This window comes from Musca domestica, unplaced genomic scaffold, assembly GCF_030504385.1.
Source record: "Musca domestica strain aabys unplaced genomic scaffold, Musca_domestica.polishedcontigs.V.1.1 76, whole genome shotgun sequence".
NCBI lineage: Eukaryota > Metazoa > Arthropoda > Insecta > Diptera > Muscidae > Musca > Musca domestica.
Genome location: NW_026712396.1, coordinates 1,353,150 through 1,376,878, shown reverse-complemented (window position 1 = coordinate 1,376,878; position 23,729 = coordinate 1,353,150). Strand labels below are relative to the sequence as shown.

General features: G+C 35.4%; 1 protein-coding gene and 1 pseudogene across 1 annotated transcript in view; one reads left to right on the top strand and one right to left on the bottom strand.

Annotated features, from left to right (window-relative positions):
* LOC101893484 (lachesin) overlaps nt 1-23,729 on the bottom strand; it is a 453,169-nt gene that overhangs the window by 27,418 nt on the left and 402,022 nt on the right. The gene's annotated exons all lie outside the window — the stretch shown is intronic.
* LOC131806440 (uncharacterized) lies at nt 10,306-20,698 on the top strand (annotated as a pseudogene).

The following is a 23,729-nucleotide window of genomic DNA, read 5'->3' as shown; positions in this document are numbered from 1 at the left end:
CTTTATCTCCCAAAGAATCTCAATGTAATATTAGAGCAGAAGGACTCCCAATACTTTCTTTCAATCTTTTTGTCCAGTTCAGTGCGTCTATATATACCCCGACCTTTACCCTCACCTACAGCTTTTCCAGAAATGAAATATTCTACTCCTCCCCTTTTTATTTTACACAACTACCATGACAATGATTTGTCTTTAATTTACATTCTCCAAATGGTTCCGAAGCCCTTTTCCAAGTCAATGGCCTAATGCTCTCCACAGGACTGCAATTTCCATTTGCATTTCAACTTCAATGATATTTGAAATGCCATGTCATTTCCAAGAAAATAACAGAAAACAGAAAAACAAATTTTGAAACGATAACTGGAATTTTTTTCATTTGAATTTTCGAAGCACTCAAATTTTTATTTTCTAATGGGCTCTCTCTCTCTCTCTCTGCCTGTGTAACGATAACAATGACAACAATAACAACAAAAAACTGTTATTTCCATTGTTGTGTGGGTGTGTGTGTATTGGCACCAAATGCATATCCGGAAAATGCAGGCATATGAATTTTTGGGTGACCTGTTACGGACTATGTCGGCCATGGCAGGGAATTGCAAGAACAACAAAAAAGCTATGACTGTCATCTCGCACTGACATTCCGGACTCCCAGCTTCGCCCCCTTGGTCCACACATAGTATATTTATTTATCATCCTCCCCATTCCTCTTCCCCTCCCCCCAACTCATCTGCATTTTATGCCATTAATCTTCACAGCAATTCATTTGTCTTCTCCACAAAACGGCACAAAAAATCCGAAATATTTTCAAAAACCCTACCAAAAAAAAAAAGGGAGAATAGAAAAAAACAAGCTGAACAACAGCAAAAACAAACAGATTTGGAAAATAAAACAAAAACTCTGTTCGGAATACATCAACTCCGAAAGTTATTTATTAAAGTAATTTTCTATTGTTGGGCAATATTTTCTCAGCACTAGAATAACTCGAATCGTTTGATTCACAAATGTGTTGGATTTTTTTTTTTTTTTTTGGGAAGGGCTGAGAGGATCGTGGAGGCATAGGTTTAGAATTCAAAATGGAATACGAAATGCAATATTAATTTTTTTTTCGAAAGTTTCGACCGGGAGATTTTATTTAGATTTCAAAAAATGGGTTTTGTAAAAAGGTTGGTATGATTATCGACAATAATCATACGCCCGGTTTCCGCTCAAGAGGAGCAGATTTTTCTGTTTTGTGGAGACTCCCTTCAGCTGGTTTATGGAGAATCCCGTCAGGTGGTATATGGAAACCCATTTCTGCTCGTCAATAAGAGACTATGAGACCCGCTTCAGCTAGTTTATGTAGGCATCCTCCAGCTGGTCTCTACAGACTCCCCTCAGCTCGTCTATGGAGACTCACTTCGGCTCGTCTATGGAGACTCACTTCGGGTCGTCTATGGAGACTCACTTCGGCTCGTCTATGGAGACTCACTTCAGCTCGTCTATGGAGACTCACTTCAGCTCGTCTATGGAGACTCACTTCGGCTCGTCTATGGAGACTCACTTCAGCTCGTCCATGGAGACTCACTTCGGCTCGTCCATGGAGACTCACTTCGGCTCGTCTATGGAGACTCAGCTTCAGCCCGTCTATGGAGACTCACTGCAGCTTGTCTATGGATACTTAGCTTCAGCTCGTCTATGGAGACTCAGCTTCAGCTCGTCTATGGAGACTCACTTTAGCTCGTCTATGGAGATTCATTTCAGCTCATCTTTGGAGACTCACTTCAGCTCATCTATGGAGACTAAGCTTCGGCTCGTCTATGGAGACTAAGCTTCGGCTCGTCTATGGAGACTTAGCTTCAGCTCGTCTATGGAAACTTAGCTTCGGCTCGTCTATGGAGACTCCCAGCAGCTCGTCTATGGAGACTCCCACCAGCTCGTCTATGGAGACTCCCAGCAGCTCGTCTAAGGAGACTCACTTCGGCTCGTCTATGGAGACTCTCTTCAGCTCGTCTATGGAGACTCTCTTCAGCTCGTCTACGGAGACTCAGCTTCAGCTTGTCTACGGAGACTCAGCTTCAGCTTGTCTACGGAGACTCTCTTCAGCTTGTCTATGGAGACTCTCTTCAGCTCGTCTATGGAGACTCCCTTCAGCTCGTCTATGTAGACTCAGCTTCAGCTCGACTATGGAGACTCAGCTTCAGCTCGTTTATGGAGACTCAGCTTCAGCTCGTCTATGGAGACTCAGCTTCAGCTCGTCTATGGAGACTCTCTTTAGCTATGGAGACTCAGCTTCAGCTCGTCTATGGAGACTCAGCTTCAGCTCGTCTATGGAGACTCAGCTTCAGCTCGTCTATGGAGACTCAGCTTCAGCTGGTGTATGGAGACTCAGCTTCAGCTGGTGTATGGAGACTCAGCTTCAGCTGGTGTATGGAGACTCAGCTTCAGCTCGTCTATGAAGGCTATCTTCAGCTCGTCTATGGAGACTCAGCTTCAGCTCGTCTATGGAGACTCAATTCAGCTCGTCTATGGAGACTAAGCTTCAGCTCGTCTATGGAGACTCAGCTTCAGCTCGTCCATGGAGATTCAGCTTCAGCTCGTCTATGGAGACTCAGCTTCATCTCGTCTATGGAGACTCAGCTTCATCTCGTCTATGGAGATTCAGCTTCAGCTCGTCTATGGAAACTCAGCTTCAGCTCGTCTATGGAGACTCAGCTTCAGCTCGTCTATGGAGACTCAGCTTCAGCTCGTCTATGGAGACTCAGCTTCAGCTCGTCTATGGAGACTCAGCTTCAGCTCGTCTATGGAAACTCGGCTTCAGCTCGTCTATGGAGACTCAGCTTCAGCCCATCTATGAAAGCTCAGCTTCAGCTCGTCTATGAAGGCTCAGTTCAGCTCGTCTATGGACATTCAGCTTCAGCTCGTCTATGGAGACTTAGCTTCAGCTCGTCTATGGAGACTTAGCTTCAGCTCGTCTATGGAGACTCAGCTTGAGCTCGTCTATGGAGACTCACTGCAGCTTGTCCATGGACACTCACTGCAGCTCGTCTATGTAGCCTCCTTTCTGGAGGTCATGTGGTCTATGGAAACTCCCGTCTGCTCATCTATAGAGAATCTCTCAGTTGATCAATGGAGACTTCCTTCATCTCGCCTAAAAATATAAAATATCACAGGATTCTTATACTTCGACACTACCTCTCCTTCACACATGTTGGACACACTTAAGTCCTGAACCTCTCCAAGTTTAGTTTCAGACAAATGATGAAAAGGTTTAACTTTTTGATATTTCAAAATAAATTTTTGACACAAGATGTTGACAATTGGAATGACAACTACTAAATGCAAAACAATTTCCGGTCTACACCCACAACACACACCCACAGACATTCCATACAAGACACACACACACATTCGAACATGTTCGTTCGAATGTTGATACAATGTGTGGACATGATTTTCGTTTTGAAAACGATACAAATCCACAAAACATAGGCTCGACAATGTTCTTCATTCACAGGAACACACATACTCGTACAAGACGGACACACTCACACACATGGAGGGAAAATTGTCAACATGCCATGACAGTGCCAAATTGCTGTGCAACACATTCTTCTCGGAACACCACCACGACTACATATGTATCATATTTGTCATACATGAACCGAGTTGTTCGAGTTGTTCGAGTATGTGTGTGTGTGCGTACGTGTGTTTGTCTTCTCATCGAATATGTATAACAGTTATCAATTTTATTGTTATTGTTGTGGCTAACAACGGCACAAGAAATTTGAATATCATTTGAAATGAGAATTTGTTCGACCGGTAGGTTGTTGGCATGGAACAATTTGTTGGGTGGAAGGGTCGGAGTTTGGGGGCGTATGGCATTCCAGATTGATGGTATGCAATAAATTGTATTATTCCATGTGAAATTTAAGAAGAGATTTTTCAAATATTAGTAGCAGCTGACCTGAGAAGAGGTTGAAAAACATTGAAACATGGGGGCGTATGATTATTGTCGTTTGTCATACGCCGACCTATTCAATGTGAATTTTTAAAAAATATTTTTGAAGGACTAACCGTGGATTGTTTAAAGAATATTTTTTCAAGCACCAAAATAAGCGTGGATTTTTTAAAGAATATTTTTCAAGGACCAAAATAAACGTGGATTTTTTAAAGAATATTTTTTCAAGGACCAAAATAAACGTGGATTTTTTAAAGAACATTTTTTCAAGGACGAAAATAAACGTGGATTTTTTTAAAGAAAAAATTTTCAAGGGCCAAATTAAACGTGCATTTTTTAAAGAAAAAATTTTTAAGGACCAAATTAAACGTGGATTTTTTAAAGAAAAAATTTTTAAGGACCAAATTAAACGTGGATTTTTTAAAGAAAAAAATTTCACGGACCAAATTAAACGTGGATTTTTTAAATAATATATTTTCAAGGACCAAAATAAACGTGGATTTTTTAAAGAAATATTTTTTAAGAACGAAAATAAACGTGGATTTTTTAAATAATATATTTTCAAGGACCAAAATAAACGTGGATTTTTTAAAGAAATATTTTTTAAGAACGAAAATAAACGTGGATTTTTAAAAAATATTTTTTAAGGACGAAAATAAACGTGGATTTTTTAAAGAATATTTTTTAAGGACGAAAATAAACGTGGATTTTTTAAAGAATATTTTTTAAGGACGAAAATAAACGTGGATTTTTTAAAGAATATTTTTTAAGGACGAAAATAAACGTGGATTTTTTAAAGAATATTTTTTAAGGACGAAAATAAACGTGGATTTTTTAAAGAATATTTTTTAAGGACGAAAATAAACGTGGATTTTTTAAAGAATATTTTTTAAGGACGAAAATAAACGTGGATTTTTTAAAGAATATTTTTCAAGCACCCAAATAAACGTGGATTATTTAAAGAATATATTTTAAGGACGAAAATAAACGTGGATTTTTTAAAGAATATTTTTTAAGGACGAAAATAAACGTGGATTTTTTAAAGAATATTTTTTAAGGACGAAAATAAACGTGGATTTTTTAAAGAATATTTTTTAAGGACGAAAATAAACGTGGATTTTTTAAAGAATATTTTTCAAGCACCCAAATAAACGTGGATTATTTAAAGAATATTTTTTAAGGACGAAAATAAACGTGGATTTTTTAAAGAATATTTTTTAAGGACGAAAATAAACGTGGATTTTTTAAAGAATATTTTTTAAGGACGAAAATAAACGTGGATTTTTTAAAGAATATTTTTTAAGGACGAAAATAAACGTGGATTTTTTAAAGAATATTTTTTAAGGACGAAAATAAACGTGGATTTTTTAAAGAATATTTTTTAAGGACGAAAATAAACGTGGATTTTTTAAAGAATATTTTTTAAGGACGAAAATAAACGTTGATTTTTTAAAGAATATTTTTTAAGGACGAAAATAAACGTGGATTTTTTAAAGAATATTTTTCAAGCACCCAAATAAACGTGGATTTTTTAAAGAATATTTTTTAAGGACGAAAATAAACGTGGATTTTTTAAAGAATATTTTTTAAGGACGAAAATAAACGTGGATTTTTTAAAGAATATTTTTTAAGGACGAAAATAAACGTGGATTTTTTAAAGAATATTTTTTAAGGACGAAAATAAACGTGGACTTTTTAAAGAATATTTTTTAAGGACGAAAATAAACGTGGATTTTTTAAAGAATATTTTTTAAGGACGAAAATAAACGTGGATTTTTTAAAGAATATTTTTTAAGGACGAAAATAAACGTGGATTTTTTAAAGAATATTTTTAAGGACGAAAATAAACGTGGATTTTTTAAAGAATATTTTTTAAGGACGAAATAAACGTGGATTTTTTAAAGAATATTTTTTAAGGACGAAAATAAACGTGGATTTTTTAAAGAATATTTTTTAAGGACGAAAATAAACGTGGATTTTTTAAAGAATATTTTTTAAGGACGAAAATAAACGTGGATTTTTAAAGAATATTTTTTAAGGACGAAAATAAACGTGGATTTTTTAAAGAATATTTTTTAAGGACGAAAATAAACGTGGATTTTTTAAAGAATATTTTTTAAGGACGAAAATAAACGTGGATTTTCTAAAGAATATTTTTTAAGGACGAAAATAAACGTGGATTTTTTAAAGAATATTTTTTAAGGACGAAAATAAACGTGGATTTTTTAAAGAATATTTTTTAAGGACGAAAATAAACGTGGATTTTTTAAAGAATATTTTTTAAGGACGAAAATAAACGTGGATTTTTTAAAGAATATTTTTTAAGGACGAAAATAAACGTGGATTTTTTAAAGAATATTTTTTAAGGACGAAAATAAACGTGGATTTTTTAAAGAATATTTTTTAAGGACGAAAATAAACGTGGATTTTTTAAAGAATATTTTTTAAGGACGAAAATAAACGTGGATTTTTTAAAGAATATTTTTTAAGGACGAAAATAAACGTGGATTTTTTAAAGAATATTTTTTAAGGACGAAAATAAACGTGGATTTTTTAAAGAATATTTTTTCAAGGACCAAAATAAACGTTGATTTTTTAAAGAATATTTTTTCAAGAACCAACAGAGGCGTGGATTTTTTAAAGAATATTTTTTCAAGGACCAAAATAAACGTGGATTTTTTAAAGAATATTTTTTCAAGGACCAAATTAAACGTGGATTTTTTAAAGCATATTTTTTCAAAGACCAAAATAAACGTGGATTTTTCAAAGAATATTTTTTCAAGGACCAAATTAAACGTGGATTTTTTAAAGCATATTTTTTCAAAGACCAAAATAAACGTGGATTTTTCAAAGAATATTTTTTCAAGGACCAAATTAAACGTGGATTTTTTAAAGCATATTTTTTCAAAGACCAAAATAAACGTGGATTTTTCAAAGAATATTTTTTCAAGGACCAAAATAAACCAAAATAAAAATCCATCTTTAATGAGGTCCTAAAAAAATTATTTTTAAAAATCCACGTTTGATGAGTTTTTAAAAAATATATATATATTTTAAAAACCCATCTTTGATGAGTTCTTAAAAAAATTTATTTTTAAAAATCCACGTTTGATGAGTTCTGAAAAAAATATATTTTTAAAAATCCACGTTTAATGAGTTCCTAAAAAAATATGCTTTAAAAATCTACGTTTGATGAGTTATTAAAAAAATATATTATTAAAAATCCATGTTTCCAGGTACCAGAAGGAATGATCCGATCTCAACCATCTTTATAACAGATCCTGTGTTGATAGAAATATTAAGGAATTGGGTTTTAATTAGTGTTTTATGAACTTCATGGATTTTCCAAATTTAGGGGGATGGTACCAGAAGGCGTAGACCCATATATCCCATCCTCACAGAAGATATTTACTGGATTTTTAAAAATACTATTTTTAAAGAATCCATCAAACGTGGAATAAAAAAAATAGTTTTTCAAGAATCCATCAAACGTGGATTTAAATTAAAATATATTTTTCCACAATCCATTAAATGTGCATTTTTTAAAAAAATATTCTTTCCACAATCCATTAAACGTGGATTTTTTAAAAAAAATTCCAGATTCCATTGGACGTGGATTTTTTAAAAAAAATTTCCAGATTCCATTGGACGTGGATGTTTTAAAAAATATTTTTTCAAGAACCCATTAAACGTGGATTTTTTTTAAATATCATTTCCACAATCCATTAAACGTGGATTTTTTTTAAATATCATTTCCACAATCCATTAAACGTGGATTTAAAAAATATATATATTTTTTCCAGAATCCATTAAATGTGTTTTTTTTAATATTTTTTCAAGAATCCATTAAATCCACCAAACGTGGATTTTTAAAAAAGTATTTTTTCAATGACCTCCAACTTTGAGTTTAAAAAAAATATTTTTTCAAGAATCCATTAAACCTGGATTTTTTAAAAAAATGTTTTTTTCCACAATTAATTAATCGTGGATTTTTAAAAAAATATTTTTTCCACAATCCATTAATCGTAGATTTTTAAAAAAGTATTTTTTCAATGAACTATCCAACTTTGAGTTTAAAAAAAAAAATATTTTTTCAAGAATCCATTAAACCTGAATTTTTTAAAAAAAATATTTTTTCCACAATTAATTAATCGTGGATTTTTAAATAAATATTAAACGTGGATTTAAAAAAAATATTTTTTCCAAAATCCATTAAACGTTGATTTTTAAAAAAATATTTTTTCCACAATCCATTAAACGTGGATTTAAAAAAAAAAACAAAATATTTTTTCCAGAATCCATCAGGCGTGATTTTTAAAAAAAATATATTTTTTCAAGAATCCATTAAACGTGGATTTAAAAAAATATATATATTTTATACACAATCCATTAAACGTGGATTTTTTAAAAAAATATTTTTTCCACGATCAATCAAACGTGAATTAATAAAAAAAAATATTTTTTCCACAATCAATTAAACGTGGATTTTTAAAAAAAAAATATTTTTCCATAATCCATTGAACGTGGATTTTAAAAAAAATATTTTTATTTAACGTGGATTTTTTAAAAAAAATATTTTTCCACAATCCATTAAACGTGGATTTAAAAAAAAATATTTTTATTTAACGTGGATTTTTTTAAAATTTATTTATTTCCATAATCCATTAAACGTGGATTTTTAAAAAAAATATTTTTCCACAATCCATTAAACGTGGATTTAAAAAAAAAAATATTTTTATTTAACGTGGATTTTTTTAAAATTTATTTATTTCCATAATCCATTAAACGTGGATTTTTAAAAAAAATATTTTTATTTAAACCATCAAACGTGGATTTTTAAAAAAAAGATCAAATTTTTGATTGTTAATATTAAATATTATTTTTTTCTTTGATTTAAAATTCCATGTTATCTCTTTATGTTTTCACTCTTTTCTCCTGAGTAAATCTAGGATTATCCTCCAACCCCTCCCGTGAGCGGTTGGCCAATTTAAATAATTTGCAAATGTTCACACCTTTTATTTTATGCTTTTCGCCGTTTTGTTTTGGCATATCTTTCAATAGTTGTTTTCATTAGCTGTTGAAACCATTGTTTTCCTTTTGCCATCATCATCGTCATTCCCAGAGGATAAATTATTCGTTGAAAGTAGATGAAGATGGAAGGAGAAACGAAATGCAAGCTCTTTTCCTGCTCAAAGTGTTAACAAAAACTTGCTAAAATATACATTATCAATTAGTTAAGACACAACAACAACAACAGCAGAGCGAGGAAAATCGAAAGAACAAAAACAACAACAATCACAACATCGTTGATGCAGACGAACGTAGCCTCCAACATCCAGCCAAAAATGGTGGCTGCAGTGGCACATTTCCAAAAAACAAACTTTAACAAACACTGGCTGTCAAGGGAGAGAGAGAGAGGGAGCCTAAGAAAAGGGAAATAAACAGCAAAAGAGAAAAGCGAGTGGCGTCTAAGTGACGTTAAATTTTTTAAACTTTCAACTTATTTAGCGGGGAATATGACTAAAAGAAAAACCCCAAAAATAAATGCAACAACCACATATTTCCCTGTCTCTCTTTTTTTTGTTTTTAGGGAAAAAATATATAAAAATATATTCAAAGAAAAAACTTTGGTAAGCCAACATGAAAATTACATTTAATTTTTCCCTGCTTTATTTTCATTTAAAAATCTCAAGCGCAAAAAATATCCCTAAAAGAAACTAACACACTAACATATATCAGGAGGTAGAAAAGCCAACAAAAAACTAAGAACAGCGGCTAAATTAATGCATACATGTATGTGTGTTTATCATACAACACACACATATACGTACGTTTATCAAAAAAAAAAAAAAAAACCTCTCCAAAGAGCTTGGCTGTCTACTGCAAAAGACAGCAATAGACCACAAAGACAAAATAAACAGCAGTAGCAACACAGAAAGGAGAGAATGTGAGAGAGAGCGAGAAAGGGAGCTAGAAAACGAGAGGTTCTTGTTTATAACTGAGACCACGGTTGCCACTTTGGTCCAATTGGACCAAAAATGGTCCTTTTTTACGTTTGGTTCACTGGTCCACTTTGTTCTGATTTGGTCCCTTTTATGAAAATGTTTACAATTATGATACAAAGAAATTTTGAGTGTTTCATCACGCTTTTAAAAATTTATTTACGAAAATCAACACGGTTCACATAAAGCGAAAGATTTGATTCGTTGACAACACTTGAAAATATAATCAAATTTTACCAACCCACAATAGTAAATCAAGTGGCAATATTACCTGTCAGTCAAAAAACAAAGCTAAATCTAGCGGGAAAAAGCTAAATTGACAACACTGGTCAATTGTTTCTCAACAATTTTTCTCAACAAATTTCGGAAAGAATGGCTAACCCAATTTAATTGGCTCAAAGAGCAAAATGGGAGCGCATACTGCACTGCTTGCGAAAAGTCCATGATGAACCACGTAGCGAAGCTAAAACGACACACAGAGCAATCAAGCCATGTTCAAAATGTGATCAAGAAAAAGGGCCAATTGAAGTTAGATTCTTTTCTTAAAGAACAAAATGATACTTTAGAAAAGCAAATCCGAAACGCAGAATTCAGTTTAGTGATGTTCATAATGGCACATAATCTTCCATTTATCCTTATGGATTATTTGCCAAATTTGCTAGCCGTGTGTTGTCCGGACTCAAAAATAGCGCAGTCTTTACGCTGCGGCAGAACCAAATCGACCCAGCTAGCAGAGATTTTAGGGAACGAAGCAATGAAGAGAATAGTATCGGATCTCAGAACGTGTAAATTCTCTTTGATTGTGGACGAAACCACGGACGTATCAACAACAAAGTGTCTGGTTCTGGTGGTAAGGTATTTTGATAAGTTTCGAATACCATTCGTGACAGATTTTTATCACTAGTTGAACTTACCAAAAGCGATTCTGAGTCAATATACCAAACGATAAAGTCATTTTTTGAAAAGCACAGTGTACTTTTAAGTAATTTGATAGGGCTAGCAACTGACGGAGCCAATACGATGGCCGGCGAATTAAATGGGCTGAAAACAAAATTAAAAAATGATACTAATATATTTTACATCAAATGCACTTGCCACTCGCTACATTTGTGTTCGAGCTACGCCACAGCCCAAAGCGAATCAACGAGTTCAAGGAATTTCAGGATTATTGTGGCGTAAAACCTCATAAAATACTTGGAATTTCTTTTACTCGTTGGCTCGCTCTGGAAAGTGTGATTGCACGGATTAATGAACAGTGGGAAGCGCTTCGACTATATTTTTTTATCCTCGTGTCTGGAAGTAAGTGGCATTAGTGCATTTGAATTAGCGAATTCAATGGGTGATCCGGAACTAAAAGTTTACATGTTGTTTTTGGCCTACGTATTGAAAATAATTAATACCCTGAATAAAGAGTTTCAATCTGAAAAAGTTCGCTTACCCTTTTTGTACTCCCAAATTGAAGTACATTTTAAACTACTTTTGAGTAATTTTATGCATAACGACTTTGTAAAAAATATTGATTGTCTAGAAAATTTTAATATACATGACAAAACGAAATATCTGCAAGCTAAAAATATTTTTATAGGAAGTAGCGCAGAAAACGTTCTTGAAAGCGATAAATTTACGGATTCGCAACGAATCACAATTAAAACAAATATTTTAAACTTTTACGTTGAATTTTTGAAACAAATTCAGCAACGGTTCGACTTTGGAAGAACTGATTTAAAAAATTTATGCATAATTACTCTCAACAAAGTTCTATCAGACACAGAAACTTCAATAATGCCTTTAGTAAGCAATTTTTCTCATTTAATAAAATGTGATATAGATATTATTTTAACACAATGGAAACTCTTAAGACTTTTAAACAGTAATCTTAAACCTGATATGGACGTTTGCGTATTTTGGGAAAAGGTTAGTTTATATAAAAACGGTATGGATGAGAAATGTTTTCAAGAATTGACTGATTTTGTATATGATTTAATGAGCCTTCCACATAGTTCGGCGGCAGCAGAACGTAAATTTTTTGAACTTTCTCTTATCAAAACCAAATTAAGGAATAAATTAGAGTTCAGTTCAATCAATAATATAATGCTGTCCAAAGAACTTTATGCGCAAAAATCAGAGCTTCATTATGTTTGGTCAGTAAAACACATAGGCTGGGCTTAGAATAGAATCACCATCACATTATATTATTTTTATTATATTTTATTATATACATTTATATCAATATATCTGTATAAATTTTATGTTAATTTGTTTTATGTATTTATGTGCAAATTGAATTGAAGCACTTTTTGTTAATGTTTAGAAATCTTTACACTTCATTTTTACTTTTTGTGTTAAATAAATGTTTTGTTAAATAATATTGTAAGCATTGAGGATATGCCAAAAAAATTGCAAACAAATTGGTCCTTTTTTGTTTGGTTTGGTCCTTTTTTTGATGAATTTTGGTCCCGAAAAAAAATTTTGAGTGGCAACCGTGACTGAGGCCGGCTAAATTATAACACCACTCTCTTCTCTTCTCTGCCATGCCTTTGTGAATGTGAGTATGTGTGTGTTTGTTTATGAAACTCAAAGGTAAACATAACATCAACACTCCAAGCCAAGTCAAGAGTTTGAGAGGCCACCAAGGCATTGCCACACAACAGAAGAACAACAAATAAACGCCAAACAAATACCAAAATAAGACTAAAGAAGGAAACACAGAATTTTGCAGCACTAAATGTATGGCAGGGATGGGAAGACTTTAAAGAGGTCTTCAAAATATAATTAGAAAAAATCCACGTTTAATTGGTCCTCGAAAAAATATAATTTTGAATTGCTCTTTGCGAAAAAATATAATTGAAATTAATTATTTTTTTTTATATTTTACCTAATTTTTATTATTTTTTATCAGTTTTTTGGCCAGATTATTATACCCTCAGCCATATGGCTAGAGAGGGTATATATCATTTGATACGATTAAAACGTGCCTCATCGTGCCTAGGTCTCTTTGGGCCAAATCCGTTCCAGGATATTTGGAGTGGATCAAGCGCTGTCCGTCCGTCCGTCTGCTGGCTGGTGCTCACGATAACTCTCGATGGGAGTATTCGATTTGGTCCAAACTTGGAACATTGTAATATTATTATCAAACTTAGATCGAGTTGGGAAATGGACAATATCGGTTCACTGCTATTGGTGCCTCCCCCACAAAAGGTCGAATAAAAAAAAATATTTTACTGCACAGAAAGAGTATCCTTTCTCTTTCCCGATTTTGCTCCAAATTTGTAAATCCTAATATTTGCATCAGTACTAGGTCAGGTGCGAAAATGGACAATATCGGTCCAGTCCATCAAGTACCTCTCTCCGCAAAAGGTCAACATTTTGAAAAATTATGGCTCTAATGAAATGTGATGCAAGTTTCCGATTGTCTTCAAATTACACATATCACAATATTTTTATCAACAGTGTCAAGATGGGATATATGGGACCACTCCTTCTGGTACCTCCCCCAAAAAGGTTCATGCAGCTCATTTGACACGAAATTAACTTTCGATTCGATTCAGACTTGGCACATCTCAATATTTCTACCAACACAAGATCTGTTATAAAGATGTTAGAGATCGGACCATTTCTTCTGGTACCTCTCCCACATAGGGTGGAAGATTTTGAACAACATAACGCTCAAAGAAAGCGAAATAAACATCCAACTCTCTTCGAATTTCACACTTACACACATTTTTGCTAACCCAAAATCTGGTACCTCACCCACAAAGGGTCACAATTTTACTTTCATAACTTGCAAAACAATTTGGCGATTCTTTAGAACTTGCTACATCCTTAGTGATGATTCTATGATGTTGGATGACGGTCGACACGTCGTTGTTCAGATGCTGTCGACTCGGGAGTTGTCCAGACGTAGAGTTAGGTTGTGTGCTCTTCGGTGGCTGCCGTGTGAGTGACCTATCCCTTTGCCTATCGGCTGACTATTGTCGTGTATGTGGCTCGGCTCCGCCCAACTCGGATTGTAAGGCAATCGGATAGCAGTTGGGCGTGTGACTATGCTATTCGGGTTGCTGTTGGGAAAAGGATCGATTCGAGGGAGCTGGCTAAGAGTATTAAGATTATGCAGGCGGAGAGCTGGAAGCCTGCTAAGAGTTGAGAGCTCGCTAAGGTCTGTATGCATGGTAGTCGACTTGATGGTAATTGAGATATTAGTGTCGACTTGTCGGTGTTCGGATGTTGCAGAGTCAGAAGGTGTTCAGTCGTAGACTTCAGTTTTGTGCTCTTCTTTGTAGTCATGTGTCACTCGGCCCTATGGCAATGGCCGAAGTTGTTGGCTCGGCTCTGCGCTAATGGGATTGTAGTCGGATCGGGGAAATCGGCTGGCTATTGGTTGTGCAATCGTGAGAGTTCGCTATGAACTGGAAGCTTGCTAAGAGCTGGGTCGAATTGTGGCTAACTAGTAACGAGAATGTGGACTAGCTACACGTCTATTCGTACTTTGCCGGCTATTGATCGACATTCTCGGTGCAAGTAAGCAAATATATTTTCAATAAATCCTTAAACAATATTTCAATACCATGCGGCAAACATTAGTTCCTTATATCTATACTTAGCATAAAACTTATTTTTCTAAGTTTATCTTTATAATACTTAACTGAGGCTACAGGGATGGTGTAGAATTTCTCTGTACCTTGTTAAAAAATAGGAATTAACACTAGAGCCCCTAACGGTTTTTATACACCACATAAGGGTAAGGGTATTATGTCTTTGTGCATTTGTTTGTAACATGGAGAAGGAAACGAGATGGATCCATAGCTACTTTTGAGGATCTTCAAAGAAACAATTTCTGAGTCGATTTATGCATGTGAGTCTGTATGTCTGTCCGTCCTTCCCTCCGTCGATCCATGTATTTTTTGTAACAAAATGCAGGTCGCATTTATTATCCGATTGAGATGAAATTTCGCATTCAATATTTGTTTGGCCCAAGGATGAAGCCTAGGTGAGAATCGGTTCGAATTTAGATATAGCCCCCATATATATCTTCAACCGATTTCGGGTTAATTGTGCACCAAATGGCCAATATAAGTCCAAATGACTTGAATTTTGGCACATCTGACCGAATTCAGTCTAGAAGCAAGTACATCAAATTTGGAGAAAATCGCTTCAGATATAGCTATAGATCCAATACATATGTTTCATCCGATTTGCCGTTTAAGTCCCTCACATTCGTAATATGCACTCTACAAGAATGATCGTTGGTACCAGATATCAGATACAGCCCAGAAATACCTCTGCCAAATTTTATCGGCAAAGATTTTGATATAGCTCCCATATACAGTGTCAGATAAAAAAAACTCCAACAAAATCAAACGCCACAATTTTTACTTTTTTTTCGAATTTTATTGAATCAAAGCAAAAAAAGGTCGGAAATAACATAAAATTTTAAAATAAGTTTATCTTTTTTTAGAATTGGTCACCTTTAACACGAATTATGGCCTTCAAACGGTCAATGAAACCGTCACACACTGCCCAAATTTTCCTCTGTGGTAATTTGGCCCCTTTCCGGCGAGGCGCTGGCTTGAGCCGATCAACACTTTGGTATTTTTTAAGTGCTAACCTTGCTTTCCAAAATACTCCAGACACAATAGTCCAACGGATTAGTATCCGGAGATTTTGGTGGCCATTGTGCGCTGGAAATGAAGCGGGGAACCTCATTTTGTAACCGTTCTTGGGTGGCGCGTGCTGAGTGCGATGGTGCAGAGTCCTGTTGGAATGTCCAAGGTCTGCGGCCAAAATGTTTGCGTGCCCAAGGCTTTAATACACCCTCCGGAATATTTTCGCGATAATATTCGGCATTTATTCTGATAATCACGGTCGATTAATACGAGCGGAGAGCGACCATCGGCTGTTACGGCGGGGCGGCCCACACCATCACCATGGCCGAGGCTTGAGTTCTGGTGGCCAACCGAAGGTGCCCATTTTCAGCTGACCTCTTTGGCAAGTGAACACGATCATTTTGTTTGTTTACAAACTGCTGGACAACGAATGTATTCTCATCGGAAAAAACTAAATTCGGCAGTTCACCACTTTCGACCAAGCGAAGAAGCAACTCTTTAGCTCTTTTGAGTCCCTTTTCGGTCCTTTCTGTTGCGGTGTAAGTTCTTGCACTTTTTGAAATTTCAATGGCTCGGGGTAAGCTCATTTCTCAATATTTGCCGAATGGAATATTGCGATATGTTCAGCCCATGAGCCATTTTTCAGCCACTGCGACGCGGGTTTCGATCAAGTCGCTTCTTTACTTTTCGAACCATTTCAGCTGATGTTGCTGTTTTCTTTCGTCCACTTCCTAGACTTCAGGCTACTACCAGCTACCCTACGGTAACGAGCGATGATACGAGACACAAAAGATTTATTCACATTTAAATGCTGGAGTGCTCTAACGATAGCCACTTGTGGTTTTCCAGCCAAAAAAAAAATAAAAAAATCACACTATCGCGATTGAATTTCATCACGAATAATTTTTTTTCTGGAGAACTCTCACCAAAATGCTTTTGTACGCTTGTAAGCAATGCAATGAGCTGTCACTGGAATAATTTTAACAGCTTTCGGACGAGTGGCCTAGAAATGACAGCAGTCTGAAATTGGTTGCAGTTTTTTCATCTCTCGCTGTAGGATCTTCCACCTGGATACAAGTCAACCCATTTCAAGTGGGTTTTTGCAACTAAGAAATATATCATCGGACAAGTGGAGCGATGTACGGCAGCCTAGTTGCTATAGGTTGTAATGACAGCTTCGGCATAGATTACAATGAAGCACTTAGTTGGTGTAAAAATGAGAAGAGAAACACTACAGCTTCGTTCGGGTGTAGATTCAATTTTGATTGTTATACCCTACACCACATAGTGGTAAGGGTATTATGTCTTTGTGTATTTGTATGGAGAAGGAAGCGAGATAGACCCATAGTTACTTTTGAGGATCTCCATAGAATCACTTTCAGAGTTGATTTATGCATGTCAGTCCGTCCGTCCGTCTGTCCATGTATTATTGTGAACAAAATGCAGGTCGCATTTATTATACGATTAAGATGAAATTTTCCAAACAACATTTGTTTCGCCCAAGGACGAACCCTATTGAAATTGGAGTTAATCGGTAAAAAGTTAAATATAACTCCCATATATATCTTCGTCCGATTTGCCTTTTATTGTGCACCAAACGTCTAATATCAGCCCGAATAGTATGGAATTTGGCACGTACGATCAGATTGGACCTGAAAATAAGTATGCCAAATTTGATCGTAATCGGTTGAGATATAGCTATAGCTCCCATACATATTATTCATCCGATTTGTTATTTTTGCCCTCTGTAACAACAATATTTGGGGAAATATATCAAATGCATCTCAGAAATACCTTTGCTAAATTTTATCGAGATCGGTTCAGATTTGGATATAACTCCCATATATAACTTCGTTCGATTTACTTTTTTATTGTGCACCAAACGTGTAATAATTGCCCAAGTGTGTTGGAATTTGGCACATACGACCGAATTGAGTCTAGAAGCTAGTATGTCAAATTTGGTGAAGATCGGTTCTGATATAGCTATAGCTCCCATACATATTATTCATCCGATTTGTTATTTTTGTTCTCTTCTGTAATAACAATATTTGGAGGAATATATCAAATGCAGCTCACAAATACCTTTGCCAAATTTTATCGAGATCGGTTCAGATTTGGATATAGATCCCATATATAACTTCGTCCGATTTACTTTTTTTTGTACACCCAACGTCTTATATTTGCCCTAATGAGATGGAATTTGGCACATGCGACCGAATTTAGTCTAGAAGCTAGTATGCCAAATTTATTGAAGATCGGTTCAGATATAGCTATAGCTCCCATAAAATTAGCAAAATGGTGTAGGGAATCATAAATTCGGTCCCGCCCGACTTTAGGACTTTCTTTACTGGTTTTATTTAAAAATATTTTCCTTAAGTACTACTTTAAATAATCTAACTTAACCCAATCGCAGCCACCCAATTACATTTATCTACTCTTATATTGAATCTAGAAAATTTCGGGGCGGCTTGTGCCTTCTTTTAAGCCGTCTTGGTTACCAACTGAACGCATCGATACTTTGTGTGTGGGTCATGACCTTTATTATCTCGCACATATCGCATGTGCCAGCGCATGAGATCGCTGAATTACGGGCATGTGATATTTTGTGAAACTGATAATTTCGGAATATTTATTTTTAATTTTTAAATATTTCCAGCTCCTCGCCCGCCATCAAAATTATGTACAAAGTATATTGCACAGAAGGATAAATGAAATCGATACGAAAATGTCCCTAAAACATATTCTTAAAGAAAATCGTTGTCATATCCATCTTTTTCCACATATTTGCCATCTCTGAGAGGATAAAACAAAAAAGGGAACTCCAAAATAGGGAGGAGAACTTCAAGAGCAATTGTTGCTAAAATTCTCAACACACACACATGCACAGGAGCTAGAAAAAATCACAGACGAGATACCCCCTTTCTAAATCCCATTTAGTAAGAATCCTCCACAAAGTACTCGGTGGTAAACAAACAAAAGGGAGTATTCATAATTGAATTGTTATGAGATACATTTAAATAAATAAACTTAGGTAAATATGCGGATACCTTGTTAAATAAAATAAATTTGTTTGTTTGCCATTTGTCTAAACGAGATCTAAATAAAAAATCTCATTAAGGAAAGTGTCAAAGGATGATAGGACAGATTTGGTTGTAGGAAGATGCAAACATAATTTGTTTGAGGTCAGAATAGTCTTCTGATCTTAAATTAGTAAAAGGTATGCCAAGAGACTCTTGGAGGGTCTTATAAAAATTTAAAGTCTAAATAATCAAGTTTTGAAAAAATATATATTTATACCCTCCACCTTGGAAGGAGGGTATATTAACTTTGTCATTCCGTTTGTAACATCCCTAAATATTCGTCGTAGACCCCACAAAGTATATATATTCATAATCAGCATAAAATTCTAAGTCGATTTAACCATGTCCGTCTGTCTGTCTGTCTGTCCGTCTGTCTGTTTGTCTGTCTGTCTGTCCGTCTGTCTGTCCGTCTGTCTGTCCGTCTGTCTGTTGAAATCACGATACCGCTCACATTATTTGACGTAGAGCGTCAAAATTTGGCAGAACAATTTGTATTGTGTCTAGGATGGTTGGTACTGAAAATGAGATATATCGGTCCACGTTCTGGTATAGTCCCCATATAACGGTACCTCCCGATATTCGGTATTTTGATGATTTATGCCACATTTTTTCACTGATTTATCTGAAAATTGGTATTTGTAGGTCATAACGAGTCCCGGAGCGTGTGGCAAAACATTGCATGTATAGGTCCACGTTCTGGTATAGTCCCCATATAACGGTACCTCCCGATATTCGGTATTTTGATGATTTATGCCACATTTTTTCACGGATTTATCTGAAAATTGGTATTTGTAGGTCATAACGAGTCCCTGAGCGTGTGAAAAAACATTGCATGTATAGGTCCACGTTTTGGTATAGCCCCCATATAACGGTACCTCCCGATATTCGGTATTTTTTTGATTTATGCCACATTTTTTCACGGATTTATCTGAAAATTGGTATTTGTAGGTCACAACGGGTCCCTGAGCGTGTGGCAAAACATTGCATGTATAGGTTCACGTTCTGGTATAGTCCCCATATGACGGTACCTCCCGATATTCGGCATTTTAATGGTTTTTGCCACATTTTTTCACAGATTTATCTGAAAATTGGTATTTGTAGGTCACAACGGATCCCTGAGCGTGTGGCAAAACATTGCATGTATAGGTCCACGTTCTGGTATAGTCCCCATGTAACGGTACCTCCCGATATTCGGTATTTTGATGATTTATGCCACATTTTTTCACTGATTTGTGTAAATGTTGGTATTTGTGGGTCATAATGGGTCCTAGTTCATGTGGCGAAACATTGTTATTATAGGTGCACGTGTTGGTGTATCCCCCATATAACGGTACCTCCCGATATTCGGCATTTTAATGGTTTTTGCCACATTTCTTCTAATGTTCTTTTACCCTAAGGTGGAGGGTATTAAAAGTTTGGCCCTGCCGAACTTAATGTTTTTTTACTTGTTTTTAATTCCCATTTGAAGGATTTGTTGAAGACCATAAAAAACGTCTTGAAATGGAAGGCCTCTCATTAGTTTTCCATTCACGAACAACCTCAGAAAGATCTTCCATCTACAGAAGACCTGTTGCTTTTCAACACCCGTTACTATTTTCTTCCACTTTCCAAACCAATAAAACTTCTCCAATTTTTCCTTTTTTTTTTCTTTGAAATAATTCCATATTTCATTCACTCTTCTACTTTACAAATTCATTATTTTAAGGCCACCCCATGGAATTGTGAGACTCGTTTCCTTGGCAGTCATTATAAAGATTTAATAATGTTGGTGTAGTTCTTATGTGTGTGGAGGGGGGTTTTCCAAACACACACACACACTCTCTCTCTCTCCCTCTTTGACCACAATGTCGTCGTCACCGTTGGGGATTTGGGTGAACATCAACAGGACCAAAGTTTATTACCGAGAATGTTATTTAGAAGAAGCAGAAGATGCAGAGCCAAAAAAAAAAAAAAAAAAAAAAGGTTGGTTGTTCATTTTAAGCATGAACTTGTTAAGTTTTGTTGGCTATCACCAGGATCTGGACCACCGCAAAACAACAACAGCAGCAGCAACAACTCAATGCAAGAGAATTGTAGATTTCGTAGTCCAGTTTGTCTGCCTGTCAGTCAGTCAGCCAACCGCTCTGTGCAAGTCTATTTCATTTCATGTTTGTGCATGTTGGTCACTGGGTCCTTGTTGCTGGCTCCGCTGGAGCTGGAGCCGGAGCAGGTTGTTTGGTTCGGGGTGCATTGTTGTTTACTCTCTGGCTTATATTCCCCAGAGACTTTATTTGGAAGTGAGTGTCTAGTAGTGTTTGTGTGAGTGTATTAAGCTCAGGTCTTGTTGGCGATGGTGAACAGGGTTGCCATATTTTTATTATAATTATTATACGATAAGTAATTATAATGATCAAAAAAAATATAATAATATTATATGTTGCATACTCCCAGGAAGTTGCTAGGAAGGTTAATCGAACCAAGACTAAATTATGTGATTCACGACGTAGGTGGTATCTCTAGCAGAAAACAGGGCTTTCGTCCGGGTATATCAACGATAGGCGCCCTCAGAGATATAATATTCACTACCCTGGTCCTATCATACCACTGCTGTTAATATTTGAAGTCAACAATGCATTCAACTGTCTGAAATGGGTTAAAGTAATCGAAACTCAAGATAAGATTTTTAAAATAGCTATGCACGGGGAGATGGAAAAACTGCACCCAAATTCAGACTGCTGTCATTTCTAAGCCACTCGTCCGACAGCTGTTAAAATTATTCCAGTGACAGCTCATTATATTCTTTACAAGCGTACAACAGTATTTTGCTCAGAATTTTTCAGAAAAAAAAAGTTATTAGTGATGGATTTCAAGCCTGACAGTATGGGTTCTTTATATTTGTCCGGAAAACTAAATGTGAATAAATCTTTTGTGTCTCGTATTATCGCTCGTTACTGTGATACTGGTAGCGTAGCCCGACGTCAAGGAAGTGGGCGGAAGAAAACAGCATCATCAGCAGAAATGGTTCGAAAAGTAAAGAAGAGACGACTTGGTCGAAAACCCGCGTTGTAGTGGCCGAAAAATGGTTCGTGAGCTAAACATATCGCAATATTCCATTCGGCTGCAAATATTAAAAAACGAGCTCGGGGTAAAGCCATTTAAATTCCAAAAAGTCCAAGAACTTACACCGCAACAGAGAGAACAGAAAATAGCCTCAAAAGAGCTAAAGGGTTGCTTCGCTTGGCCGAAAGTGGTGAACTGCCGAATTTGGTTTTCTCCGATGAGAGAGAAAACATTCGTTGTCCGTAAACAAACAAAATTATAGTGTTTACTTGCCAAAGAGGTCAGCTGAAAATGTGCACCTTCGATTGGCCACCAGAACTCAAGCGCCGGCCATGGTGATGGTGTGGGCCACCACAACAGCCGATGGTCGCTCTCCGCTCGAATTAATCGACCGTTGCGTGACATCAGAATAAATGCCGAATATTATCCCTTAAATATTCTGGAGGGTGTATTAAAGCCTTGGGCACGCCAAAATGTTGACCGCAGACATTAGACATTCCTATAGGACTCAGCACCATCGCACTCAGCACGCGTCACCCAAGAATAGTTACAAAATGAGGTTCCCCGATGAGTGTCGATCACCTCAACCAAGCTCTTCGCTAGTAATGGGCCAAATCAATATTTGGGCAGCGTGTGACTGTTTCATTGGCGGTTTGAAGACCATAATTCGTGCCAAAGGTGACCAATTCGAACAAATCTAAACTTATTCTAAAATTTGAAGCTATTTCCGACATTTTTTTGTTTTCATTCAATAAAATTAAAATAAAAATCTGAAAATTATGGCGTTTGACTTTGTTGCAGTTTTTTTTATCTCACCCTGACACGTTTATAAGTCCTTTAAAAAATCCACGCCTCTGTTGGTCCTTGAAAAAATATTCTTTAAAAAATCCAGGCCCCTGTTAGTCCTTGAAAATATATTCTTTAAAAAATCCAGGCCCCTGTTAGTCCTTGAAAATATATTCTTTAAAAAAATCCACGCCTCTGTTGGTCCTTGAAAAAATATTCTTTAAAAAATCCAGGCCCCTGTTAGTCCTTGAAAATATATTCTTTAAAAAAATCCACGCCTCTGTTGGTCCTTGAAAAAATATTCTTTAAAAAATCCAGCCCCCTGTTAGTCCTTGAAAAAATATTCTTTAAAAAAATCCACGCCTCTGTTGGTCCTTGAAAAAATATTCTTTAAAAAAATCCACGCCTCTGTTGGTCCTTGAAAAAATATTCTTTAAAAAATCCAGGCCCCTGTTAGTCCTTGAAAATATATTCTTTAAAAAAATCCACGCCTCTGTTGGTCGTTGAAAAAATATTCTTTAAAAAAATCCACGCCTCTGTTGGTCGTTGAAAAAATATTCTTTAAAAAATCCACGCCTCTGTTGGTCCTTGAAAAAATATTGTTCAAAAGATCCACGCCTCTATTGGTCCTTGAAAAAATATTCTTTAAAAATCCACGCCTCTATTGGTCCTTGAAAAAATATTCTTTAAAAATCCACGCCTCTATTGGTCCTTGAAAAAATATTCTTTAAAAATCCACGCCTCTGTTGGTCCTTGAAAAAATATTCTTTAAAAAATCCAGGTCCCTGTTAGTCCTTGAAAATATATTCTTTAAAAATCCATGCCTCTGTTGGTCCTTGAAAAAATATTCTTTAAAAATCCACGCCTCTGTTGGTCCTTGAAAAAATATTCTTTAAAAAATCCAGGTCCCTGTTAGTCCTTGAAAATATATTCTTTAAAAAATCCAGGCCCTTGTTAGTCCTTGAAAAAATATTCTTTAAAAAATCCACGCCTCTGTTGGTCCTTGAAAAAATATTCTTTAAAAAATTCACGCCTCTGTTGGTCCTTGAAAAAATATTCTTTAAAAAATCCACGCCTCTGTTGGTCCTTGAAAAAATATTCTTTAAAAAATCCACGCCTCTGTTGGTCCTTGAAAAAATATTCTTTAAAAAATCCACGCCTCTGTTGGTCCCTAAAAAAAATATTCTTTAAAAAATCCACGCCTCTGTTGGTGCCTAAAAAAATATTCTTTAAAAAATCCACGCCTCTATTGATGCTTGAAAAAATATTCTTTAAAAAATCC